This window comes from Uranotaenia lowii, chromosome 1, assembly GCF_029784155.1.
Source record: "Uranotaenia lowii strain MFRU-FL chromosome 1, ASM2978415v1, whole genome shotgun sequence".
NCBI classification, from domain to species: Eukaryota; Metazoa; Arthropoda; class Insecta; order Diptera; family Culicidae; genus Uranotaenia; species Uranotaenia lowii.
Genome location: NC_073691.1, coordinates 109,027,298 through 109,040,734, shown reverse-complemented (window position 1 = coordinate 109,040,734; position 13,437 = coordinate 109,027,298). Strand labels below are relative to the sequence as shown.

Genomic DNA, 13,437 nt, shown 5'->3' with positions numbered 1-13,437 from the left:
TTTCACTGGGAGAAACGTTGGGATCACACACATCGAAGGATTTCACAGCTGACGGATCGGTTTCACCTACGGCTTCTAGCACACGATTGGAGTTCGACGACCAGGAGTGAATGTCGAATCCGGCTTGCGAGTGGACGAATTTTACTTCCAGAGACCTTTTTACCGCCTCAGTTTCATCGTCAAAGCTCTGCAGGAAATCGTCCATGTAGTGGTGGTTAAGAATCGATTCGACTGCTTCCGGAAATTTATCGGCAAACTCTTTCGCATTCATGTTTTTGACATGCTGCACAGAACAAGGGGAACTAGTCGACCCAAAGGTGGCTACTGTCATGAAGAATGTTGTAGGCGGCTTGGAAGGGTCATCGCGCCAGAGAATCCGCTGGGCTTGAATATCTTCTTCGCGAATCATCACGCGATGAAACATTTCGCGGATGTCCGCGCAAACCGCGATTTTTCGTTCCCGGAACCCAGTAAGAACTTTCGGAAGCGATATTAATTGGTCCGGTCCTTTAATAAGCATGGCATTCAAACAGACTCCATCTACCTTAGCGGCTGCGTCGCAAAAAATTCGAATTTTCCCGGGTTTTTTAGGATTGATTACAACCCCTAACGGCAGATACCAGATTCGGCGAGGATCCGTTTTCTCCAATTCCGCTCTTGTGGCTTCTCGCAAGTAGCCTTTCTCTAGATACTCTGAAATTTGTCTCCTCACACTGCTTCCGATAATTGCATCCGCTTCCATGCGTCGCTCTAGGCATTGTAAACGTTTAAATGCCATAGCATAGCTATCGGGAAACTCGAAAACATCGTACCGCCACAGTAAACCTGTCTCAAATCTGCGACCTATTCTTTTTGTCGTAGCTTCGAGAATCATTCCAGCTCGTGTGTCTTCGGAAGATTGAGGTGCGTTCCTAACAGATACTCCCAAACTATCGACAGCAAACGATTGTTTAATCAGGTCATGTAGTTCATCTAATTTTGTGGAGCATTCACAGATGTGCATATTGAACGCCGAGACAACTGCGTTCCCATCGGAGATCGGTCCATGGATTGACCACCCTAGTCGCGTTTTTGTGGCAAGAGGTGAATATGCGTCGCTTTCTCTTATACGAAGAGCTACTGCCAAATGTGCGTTGTCATTGCCGATCAAGATTTGTGGAGTCACGTCGTTGTAATCGCTCACCGGTAGACCCGAAAGATGAGGATACCTGGCAGCCAACTGCTGGTAACATAACGATTGACGAGGAAGAGCAAGATTCTTCACCGTGCGCACATTTAAAAGCGAATACTTTCGAGATCGTCCTTCTCCAGCAACTTCAAGATTTACTCGCTTCGAGGCGACTTCTTCTCGACTAACTTCCGCTGTCCAAGTTAGGCAAAGTCTCGCACTTTCTCCTTCTAGACCCAACTGATTCGCAATATTTTCCTCTAGCAAAGTTATTGAGGACCCATCATCGAAAAACGCGTACACTGTCAAGGACCGACCATTGCTGAATAGCGTCACGGGAAGAATTCGAAACAACGAGGATTGACCTTCTTGGCGATGATTATTTACTTTTCCGGTAGAGCTTGACGGTTGGGTTTTTGTTGTTGTTGTGTGCAGAAGAGGATGGTGTTTTCGTTGGCACCCTTGTTCTCCACAAGCTTTCTTCAGCTTACACGGCCTTCTTCCATGTTGGAAAAGACAAGTCCGACAAAGCGGTAGGCTGTGTACTACTTGCCAACGATCTTCGAGATTCATTTTAAAAAACTTCGGACAATCTGGGTTTTTGTGATCGGCTTTCGAACAAATCTTGCACACTTTTGGACCGAAAGTTTTTAACTCGTTCTGAGGCAACTCGTTCGTTGGATAAGATGGCTCGTGAGCAGTGTGAGCGTTCAAAAAACCTCGATCTTTGTGCTTTTCAAATTTCGCATTCCGGTGATCCTGTTTCCCTCCAACGGGAATACCCAAGCAACCAAAAGTCGCGTTTTTACTTAACTCCGAACTCCGAAGTTCACATTTGGCTGAAAAAATGTATTACGGGAACCTCAGGTGACTCTTGTCGCGTAAAAGTTACTCAGGAACTTCCATCGCCCTTAGAAAGGTTAAACTATCGATAACGGAACTTCTAAGCGCTTTTAATGGAACTTCTTTCAAGAAGGTCGATAACGTTCGCGTTACATTCCAAAACGCACCATTAAGATACTTGAAGGCGTTTTAAAGAACCTGTATGGGAAATCTAAGCGACATGTCAAAAATGTTTTTCAAGAAGGTTGATAACGTTCGCTTAACATTCTAAAGCGCACCATTAAGATACTTGAAGGTGCTTTAAAGAACCTATATGGGAATTCTAAGCGACATGTCAAAAATGTTTTTCAGGAAGGTCGATAACGTTCGCGTAACATTCTAAAGCGCACCATTAAGATACTTGAAGGTGTTTTAAAGAACCTATATGGGAATTCTAAGCGACATGTCAAAAATGTCTGTCAATTTCTTGTCATGGTATTTGTTTTGTTTATATCTGTACTGATATTTACAAATGGAATTCAAGATTTTTTCGAATTTTTCTTATAAATGTTAAATAAGATATTCGAATAAATTTTTGATGATGCGAATTTTTGTTATGATTCATATTGTGTACTGAAAGTCCTTTGAACGAAATAAGGTACCTTCTATTGACCAACCCACTCAATCATCTCAAATGACATTAAGTTTAAATACTAATTATTTCAGTGGCAATTAGCTATTGCTGGATTGGTCGAGAGGCTGGTGAGTTTCATTGCAACCTAGAGGGCAGCGGTTCAATTCTCTAGGCGTGTAAGCAGCTTTTGTAATCAAAACAATATAATTAAAATCAATGAGATAGACCATGATAGACCGGCAGCCTAGCAATCTGACATGTGGTTGTCAGAGCAATCTGTCAAATGGATTTTTTTTTCGGCGCGTAGAAGTTTCTTGACATTCTCTTAGAAGCTGAATAGCGTTCTCTACAGCCCCCTAAACGAACTTGGAAGTAGCTTTAAGAACTTAAATTTTGGGCTGATTAGCATTCTCTTCAGACACAAACGAGAGCTGATTAAGCTTCTATGGAACCTTTTTAAGGGAATTATGGTTGCTTGGGTAGTCACTTGCGTGGCTGCGTTTACCAAAATCGACATAAAGTTGGCAAAAGCTCTTAAATCGGGTTCTACAAATTGGTTCTTGTACAAAACCCAATCGATTTTCATATCATCTGGCAATTTACTAACAAGCTCGTGGATTAGAGTCGGATTGTTCATGTGGGCATAGTGTTGCCCAGCTTCGAGATGATCAACTAAGTTTTGAACTAAGTCATTCCAAAGGTAATCAGCGTGTCGAGCTTTCCTGGTTTTGGCCCGGGCGTATCATTTAGTTTTCTTAGCAGCGTATGAATCAATATTTCCGGTCGACCGTACAAGGATCTTAAGGTTTCCATGATCACCGGAACCGACGACGGAAGTAGCAATTTGCTCCGAACAGCATCCAAAGCTGGGCCCCGAAGGCAGCGTTGTAATCGTGTTAAATTATCGGCATCAGAATATCCGCAAGCTTGACTGGTGTTGTAAAACATCGTAGAAAACAGTGGCCAATCTTCCGGGTCCCCGGAAAATTGGGGCAGGTCTTTGGCCATGAGTTGACGCGCGGCCATCTGACTGCGATTCGGAGTAGAATAATTCTCGAACGGATTGTACACGGAATTTGGTAGCGTTGCCGCGGGTGCCAACATGGCGGAGACCGGAACGTCATTAGCGAATGCATACGGGTTTTGGCAATCATTCACGGTACTCATCACCGCAGGTTGGTTTACAGACTGGGTGTGAAAAGATGCTGGGATAGCTGTTTGCGGAATGGTACTTGATGGAGGAACCACTGCTGGAACGGACGAATATTGTTGCGCTACAGGCAACCCACTTGCCACGGGAAGTCCTCACGAAACAGGAGTCGATGTTTGTTGACCCACGGGATTAAATGGAGCCGATTTGGGAATTGCTCCGGTCGACATTAGCGAACTTCGTAGGGAATTAAACACATTAGTATTCACTGCGCCCACGGGCAAATTCTGTTGAATACGATTTCCTGCCGGAAGATAGTTTTCTCCACTTGAGTAAAACGGAAAGGCCATACCTGATGGTTCTTGGATGCGATTGGAAGCTGAAGCGGGAAAAGAAACGGTTGATTGCCTCGTAGTTACCGGAGCTTACGTATATTCCATCGCGGAAACTACTGGAAAACCGTTGTTAGACGTAGCCGGAGTAAATTCTGTCTCTGGGGCTAATGGGACTACAGTAGAGCTCACAGCACCGCCCAGAAGTCGGTCCACCTTCCATTGGATAATCTGGCTGGAATTACTCCGGTTGGATTTTCGACTTTGCCTTTCGTCTTCTTCTTCTTCCTCTGCCCCTTCTTCGAGCACTCGAAACTTATCCTGGATGAACTTTTTCTCCATTTCTAATTTTCGTTGATCAAGACGGAAACGATTTTCTTGTTCCTGTCGTTCAAGGTCCAACTGTTTGTCTTGAATCGCTTTCATCTCCTCTAACTTCTTTAAACGCAATTTCGCCTTCCGGGCAGAACAACTCGTCGACGCTTTCGAGCTGCAGATGGATTCAGCAGGGGGAACGATAGTGGTTTGTTTATCTTGTGGTTGGGTACAACGAGGACAAATAAAATCCTTTTCGCCGATGCTATCGCTTACTCCCACGCACTCAAAGTGCCACCACGAATCGCACTTGTCACAAGCCACCATCCTGCTTGAGTCCGGGAGATTACAATTCGCACTGCAGCTGTGCCCGGGTACGGTAGGAGCGTTTGTCGTCATCGTTTGAGCCCAATTTTTAGTGTTGTTGAGGCGAGATTTTCGGAGGATTCTTTAGCAAACCCGATGATGATGTGGTACAGCTAAAACTATATTTTTAATTATAAAAAATGAAATGCTAGAAATACAATGTTTTACTCACATTGGCTAACCTCAATCTTGCTTCTCCTCAACAGTATTTTTAATTTCCAATTTTATGGAATGATTTCTGCCTGCGTACATTTGAAATTAACGATTTAAATATATGGATTTAATAGAAAAGGTGTGAATACTCACAATCGGAAATAATTATCCAATGATAATGCAGAAACTAAGTGTTAATACGACGACCTTAATTGGCTCCTTCAAAGCACGGAATTATGTCCCTGTGATAGCAATTACTTTAGGATAAATTTATAATTTTAATAGTGGAATACTCACGATAGCAAGCAAAATCAATAAACGATTGATAAACTAAAGCGATACAATATTAATTATTTCACTGTCTGATCGAATCAATGCACTTCCTCAATCGCGTGGAATTAATCTTCCAATTCACCAGTCACGATGACATCATCTCCGGCCCGATAGCTGTCATCACCACTGACGTTAGTTGGATTCTCCTGCTTCAACAAGGGAGCGGTCAAAGTTGCGGCAACATCCCCCCGCTCGTAAGACAGATGGTCCCCTGAGGTCTTACCGATATCTAACACCGCTAACTTTGCTACCGGCCTGGTAACAAGTCCCTTTGAAGTTTGAACTGTAGCTCGTCGTACTCTTCCATCGGCACCTTTTGTAACACCTACTACGCGTCCTCTAATCCAGCCATTCCGTATCGTCTCGTCGATGATAACCACCAAGGTTCCTGGTTCCAACGGTTTCGTTTCTTCGAACCATTTGGTTCTTCTCGCGATGGTAGGCAAATACTCTTTCACCCAGCGATGCCAGAAAATATCCACCAGGTGCCTATTATGGTTCCAGTCGTCTCTAAGGGCCATTCCAGGTTGGAGAAACTTCATATGTGGCTGACCGATGCCCGAGGAACTCATGAGCAGAAAGTGGTTGGGGGTCAAAGCTTCCTGTGTGTCGTTTTCCAAAAAAAATGAAAGTCAATGGCCTCGAATTGACCACTGATTCAGCTTCGACAATGACGGTGGAGAATGTTTCTTCGTTCGGTGTTCTAGATGTCGTCATGGCATAAAAGGCGGTTTTACCAGATCTTACAAGGCGCTCCCACGCACCACCCATGTGAGGCCCGGAAGGAGGGTTGAAATACCATTTCGTGAAGGCATTCGTAAACGTCGTTGCGAGTTCGTCGTTGATAGATTTGCACTCCTCGATGAGATCGTTCTTCGCACCTAGAAAATTGGTGCCATTATCCGAATAGACTTCGACTGGTGAACCTCGACGGCCAATGAATCGCCTCATAGCCATCTTGCATGACGTTGTGGTAAGGGAATGGACGACCTCCAGGTGGACAGCTCTGATGGTAAGACAGGTGAATAATGCCACCCACCTTTTCACCGTACTGCGTCCTACTCTCACTTGCATTGGTCCAAAATAGTCCAGTCCCACGAAGGAAAAAGGTTTGCAGAAGGCCCTCAAGCGGGCGGCAGGCAAAGGACTCATTCTGGGCACGTTAGGGGAAGCTTTGTGAACTCGACAGTACACACATAATTTTTCAACACGTCGAACTAACGTTTTTAATCTGGACACGTGGAATCGCTGTCTGATCTCGTTCACAACGGTGTTCGTATTGCGATGAAGGTATTTCTTGTGATACCATAAAACGATTAGCTGAGTAGCATAGTGTTCCCTCGGAAGAATAATGGGATTTTTAGTATCGTACGATACGAACGCAGCAGCGGTAATTCTTGATTCCATACGCAAAATCCCATCTTCGTCGATGAAAGGGGAAATCTTCGCGAGGGGGCTGGAACGATTCAATCGTCGACGCTCAATTGGTAAACTAGTTTGTTTTAACTTGGCAATTTCTCCAGAGTAGTATTCATTTTGCATAATACGAAAGACAAGTCGTTCTGCTGAGGCCAGTTCGATTTGCTCTAAATATCCCTGCCGACCACTGACTTTCTTTGCCAGGCAACGCCGGTTATGTAAATAACGAAAGACAAATCCGATCGAGTGAACCAAGCGATTCCACTGGGAGAAACGGTCCCATTCGATCGAAATAAATGTGCTACCTTTAGTTTGATGAACATTCACGATGTCTATTTTTTGCGCTCTTAATTCTTCTTTCGTTCCAGCCCACTCGGCCTGCTGGGTTGGCCAGCGGTCTTCCGGCTCGTACAAAAACGAAGGACCATTGAACCACCTACTCGTCGACGATAGGTCGGGTCCAGTTGTCCACTTGGTGGCCTCGTCAGCAACGTTGAGTTTACTTGGGACCCATTTCCACTCAAACACATCTGTTGTTTCGAGAATCTCCCCAATACGACAAGAGACAAATTGATTATACTTGCGTGAGTCGGAATTAATCCAGGCCAGCACGGTGCGTGAATCAGTCCACAGGATTCGACGGGAAATCTTCAACGAATGTGTTTCGATAGCGCTTTTCGATTGACGGCTCCCGATAACTGCCGCCTGTAGCTCGAGTCGAGGGATCGATAACGTTTTCAGAGGAGCTACTTTAGATTTCGCTGCAACTAATATGCATTTGATGACTCCATCTACCTCCGCTCTGATGAAAGACGCGCAAGCGTACGCCAACTCGCTCGCGTCCACATGGCATACTCACCAAAGTAGGACCTGGGAATTCGAATATCCTTCAGCATCGGGAAAAGTGAAATCCATTGCGTCCATCGGGTTTGCTAAAGAATCCTCCGAAAATCTCGCCTCAACAACAATAAGGTTAAGGGGCTGAACGGATAGAAGTTGGAATTCGTTGTCCAACGCCATTTCGAAATCCAATATGGCCCCTTCGACTCAACTTTAAAATGCTGGAAGTGACTGAAAAGCACATGAAACTCCCACAATATGGGTTTTAGATGGAAGTGCTCAATAAGTAGAAGTCGAATTTGGCTGTCCGACGGCGTCTTGAAATCAAAGATGGCGATTTCCGCTTAATTCTAAATGCAGTAAATAACTGAAAATCGCGTGATCCATTCACAATATAAGAAATGAGTAAAAGTGATCAAAAAGTAGATGAAAAATGACTGAAGTTTAACAAAAATTTTGAGAAGACTGCAAAAAATCACTGAAAGAAATAAACAAAAATATGACAAGTGATAAATAAATGAAGTAATATTGACAAAAATATAACCAAACTGTGGAAAAATATGAATAACTATATTACTAAAATTTAAAATATGACAAAAATATGACAAACAAAATAGTGACAAATGACAACACTTTGAATAAAACACGACAAATGTGGTAAAAAAATATGACAAATATTACAAAAATTAGACAAAAATACGAGGAAAAAATCACAAAAATGGCAAAACTATGACAAATGAGAAAAAATTATATGACAAAATTATAATCAAAATTTGACAATAAAATGACCTGACAGAACTAATTTAAGGACAAATATTTGACAACAAATTTACAAAACTGACAAATTAATAATAAAAAAATTACAATAAAATCACAAAAATCTGACAAACATATATAGAACTATAAAAAAATTATTACATAAGTGGTAAAAATATGTCAAAAATTTGACATAAAAATAAAAAAATATAGGCTAGAATATGACAAAGTTCTGAAAAAAATATGGCAAAAAATTGACAAAATAATGACAATAATCTGACAAAATTATGAAGAATGAGATAAAAATATAACAAAATACTTTCAAATATATGTAAGAAAAATGATAAAATGATGACAAATACGACCTTCAAATTACAAAATTTTAACAAAAAAATGACAAATCCGAACATATAATGATGAATATGTTACAAATATTTGGCAAATATGACGAACAAATGACAAAATCAAGACAAATCTATGGGCTTGTGATATGTGTAACTCAGTTGGCAAGTTAGTTCCCTCCTAATCCAATGTCCGTGAGTTCAAATACAAGAGTAATCAACTATAACTATAGTAACTATAAAAAAAATAAATAAAATCAAATGAACAAAAAATCTGACAGAACTATGACAAAAATACGACAAATGAAAACATGGCAAAATTATGATAAGAATTAATGAAAATGACAAAAATCTTACAGTACTATAACTATCTTTGCCAATTTTTTTTTATCATAGTTTTGTTACATTTTTATCATATTCTTTTCATAGCTTTGTTACATATATTTTTATCTTATTTGAACGATTTTTGTCACCTTTGCCATATTTTTATCAAATTTTTGTCAGTGTTTCGTAATTTTTGTTGTTATAATATTGTAATTTTTATCAAATTTGCCATATTTTTATCAAAGTTTTTTGAGTGTTTTGTAATTTTGTTATTATAATATTGTATTTTTTTCCATAATTTTGTTATGTTTCTGTCATAGTTTTGGTAGATTTTTTTTGCGATTTTCAGTCATTTAAAATATTTTAAAGTTGAGCGGAAGCCGCCGTATTGAATTTTAAGATGGCGTTTCATAGCGTCAGACTGCAAGATTCGACTTTTACTAATGGATTCCTTTCACCTAATACCCAAATTATGGGTGTTTTATGCGATTTTGATGTTAGGCTGAAGCCGCCATCTTGGATTTGGGCGTCATAAATATATTCTCCGACGTCCTTTAAAGTCCAGGCACCTAGTATTTTTGTCCTTAAGATTTCATAATCCCTGCGGTCCTAGAACGCGCAAGGTTTTTTCCGAGTTTTTTCCGGAATTAACGTGGTTTTTCAGAACTTACGCGGATTAGTTTTTTTTGTGCGGTACATCTCGATCACAGTTTTGATTCTGCAAATTAATGTGCAAAAATTTTTTCACGCGTGATTAATTTTTGCAAAACACCGAAGGTTTTTTTCAGTGTTGAACCGCTTCGCAATTCGCGTGCACTGTGGCCGGCCTTCAAAAACGAACTTGCGAAATTCATCCGGTGAATGAATATTTCGCTTCGCAGTTCGCTTCGCGCTCACTGTGTTCGTACACTGAACAAAATCGGGCTATAACCTTTATTGGGAATTCTAGTATTTTTGCACTACTAGAAAATCCAATACTTTTTATCAACAGACGAATGATTGAATTGATAGAAATTCCAATAAATTTTAAAGCTAGCGAAATTGATGAAATATATTGTATATTTTAATGAAATGAATTATTTTATCAGCGTGATTAAATATGCTATGTTTTATTCAAATACTTTTGCTTTTATTTTTCATGTTGAATAATTATTTCAAGTTCATGTTGATGTTTAATACATTTATTCTATCGTAACTATCGAAAAACAAAAACATAGCAAAAGAAACATTGTAATGAAAATTTTAACACTGTTTGCTGGAGGACTGACATATGTATACCGACAATTCATCTGGTGGTTCAACTTTAGCATTTGAATCCAGTTTGGTTGAGGTGTTAGCCGCTGACAATATTCGCATTCCTGTAGCATAATATTATTTTGATGACTCCGTCTAGTAGCTGTTGTTTCGACAAGTTGGTGTAATCTGAAAAACAAACCGCATTTTAATTTCGAAAAAAAATATTCTTAGAAACATGGATTACCTGCTGTGCCGTAAAACGAAATTCCCATCAGGCCCATAAAGATTCATCTAAAGAAGGATATACACATTATCATTGATTACGAGTCGACGCATTTTGAAATTGACCAATTTAAATTTTGCCAATCAGTTAGAAAACAAATTCCTTAACAATCGAACAACCAACAACCTTTAAAACGGAACTCAAGAACTCTGAATGGATGAACTATGCCGCCAAATGTGATTTTTATCAAACTGATGGAATTTAAAGGAATTTTTTGTATGTTTTACTTGGTATAGCGAATTTTTGGAATTCATTGGATTTTCCTATAATTTATACTGGAATTATCTTTAGCCTCTATCAGTTACTGAGTAATAAAATTCATTGGATGGGCCCTTTAAATTTTATTGCCTGATTTGGTTTAGTGTACCCTTAGGCCGATGACATAGTGAGAGCGATGCGATGCGATGCGGTGAATGCGGTTCAATGCGGTGAACCACATTTGATGTTCCGCCGCTCGAGTTCGCGTAGGCTGCGTCCGTAAATTTTCCGCCAATTCGCATCGCATCGCACTCACTAAGGCCGATGACATAGTGAATACGATGCGATGCGATGCGGTGAATGCGATTCAATGCGGTGAACCACATTTGATGAAAATGTATGTGAATCGCTTAAACCTGACATACTCAACGCGGCGAAGGAGATGTTCAATTTGTTCCGCCGCTCGAGTTCGCATAGGCTGCGTCCGTAAATTTTCCGCCAATTCGCATCGCATCGCACTCACTATGGCCGATGACATAGTGAGTGCGATGCGATGCGAATTGGCGGAAAATTTACGGACGCAGCCTATGCGAACTCGAGCGGCGGAACAAATTGACATCTGCTTCGCCGCGTTGAGTATGTCAGGTCACCTTTCACGGCAAGGGGCTGAAAGAGAAGGAAATTTCCGAACTGACATTTCAGTACCGCACTGACGTTTTGGTACCAAAATGCCATTGAAATCAAAGGGGAACTGACAATCACATTAGAAATCATTATGATTGGAATCGATATTCCAATCTGATCGAAATGATTCAAAATTTTGATGAAGATAAACTAAGAGAAATCCTTAGTTTCCTAGAAAAAGCTCGAATGAAAATTTAAAAAGTCCAAGCATCAAAGTTGAATTTGAATAATAACAATAAAAAAAAAGAGAACATCCCTAAACCAGGAAGCAAGAATACATCAAAAAAACCTTCTTAGTGGTGATATAGAGTATCAAACTCTCTGCCATAAGGCATTTCCCGACTTGTCAACCGAACAGCTGATTTCTCATGTTTACAATTTTCGGCATCTGATGGTAGGGTAAAAATAACAACAACACTACGCATGTTCAATGGCCGGATAGCAACCATACCAAATTGGCGGTGGAATAGAAATGGTTATGCAAAATTCTTAATTTTTTAAACTAGCTAGAATTAAAAAAATGTAGACATGACATAATTTGAAGGTAATGTTGATGTTATGTAATGTTAATTTGAAAAAAATATATCTTTTGAAGAAATAATTTAACAGTGCTAATCTCCCAAGTTCAAAATGGCGACCAGTAGGTGTTTACATTTTTCAAAACAAAAACAATATGCTACCCTACCACCATCTGTCTCAGGAAATACTCTATTCTATCAGATCTATACATACATACATACAAGGGGAACTGACGTTGTGGTTCCAAACTCAGAATCAAAACAACCCAAAATTGACTTTGCCAAGGCAGCAAAATCAAGTTCAGCATGCTTTCTTAATTTTGGGGTGTTGTCAATGCACCAAAACCAAAGTTCGTAGCTGGAACTGACCACCCCGAAAAAATTTCCCTTTGTTTTTCAGAAAGTTTGTTTCTGTTTCCCAACGAGACAGTCGAATGTACCGAAAAAAAAATTTGGTGAGAAGATTTAGATGCAATATTGCATATGTTCTCGCGCGTTATTTATTCCAATTTGAAATTTTTCAGGCGGTTTTGTATCGAAAGTAACTTCGCCGAGCTTGGTATCCAGGAAAAAGTGAACCAACTGAAGGAACTTATCCAGCAAATTGATGGTAAAGCCAAAAAGATCGGTAAAATTAGATCACACTTGTCAATCTGCATCTTCTTCTACCAGGAACGCTGCACTGGCACCTGCAAACCCACGGTGTGGGCTATATGCAGTTTTCGTTTGCACCTACCTAACCGAGTCGGATGGGTCGTCAGGAACCTTTACTAATTGAATGTCCTGTGCTCCGGCGATTCAAAGTAAGGAGGAAGAAACCATTAAAAACACAGAAGAAGCGGATGGCGATCTGGGGCAAAAGTCGGATTTGCCATTCACGGTCCCAAAATTGCGTTGACTGTTGCTGTTCTTCAACGGTGCCAATCTCCGGAAGATTTCCGTAGAACATGGAAGTAACATTTTGTTATTTCTGACCGTTATTTATAAGTGCCGTTAATTATGTGCACCAGGAACGAATCAGATTCGGCTTATTCGGCTTACTTTATGCTTTCGATACTACTGCCGAAGTTTTTTTTTGTAATAAAATGAATTTTATTTAATAAAGAAACAAATTCTCATTTCTGTTGTATTTTTAATCCCTTTTGAAAAGGGTCACCAAATAAAAATATCCCAAAAAAATCCCTGCCGAATGACATGCCCCAAAATTAAGTTGCGAGAATGACGTTTATTCTCAAGTTTGGGAAAACCCCCTCAAACTCATTTTCGTCGGGAGCCAGTTTCATCCGATTTTGCGGCATTTCAACTTGGTTTTGGGTTACAAAGGCTTAGAGTGCAAAAGTCGGTACGGTCCGTTTGTATGTGATTTGACAGTTGCTTCAGTCCTTTGTTTCACGGTAAGTGCTTTTACTATAGACACTATAATTTCATATAGTCTGGCAAAGAGGATGACGGGAGCCAATCGAACTGTCACTCGCGCGGAGCCAATCGAGCATTCAACGATAATGTTCAAGCTCTTCATAACTCTCTCCAGTTGCAAAATGAAAAATCGTTTCTCAAATTCGTTA

The 13,437-nt window shown here is 40.4% G+C and overlaps 1 protein-coding gene across 2 annotated transcripts in view; it reads right to left on the bottom strand.

Moving 5' to 3' along the window:
• Positions 1–13,437, bottom strand: part of LOC129738461 (myosin heavy chain, non-muscle-like) — a 132,285-nt gene that overhangs the window by 116,745 nt on the left and 2,103 nt on the right. The window lies entirely within an intron of this gene.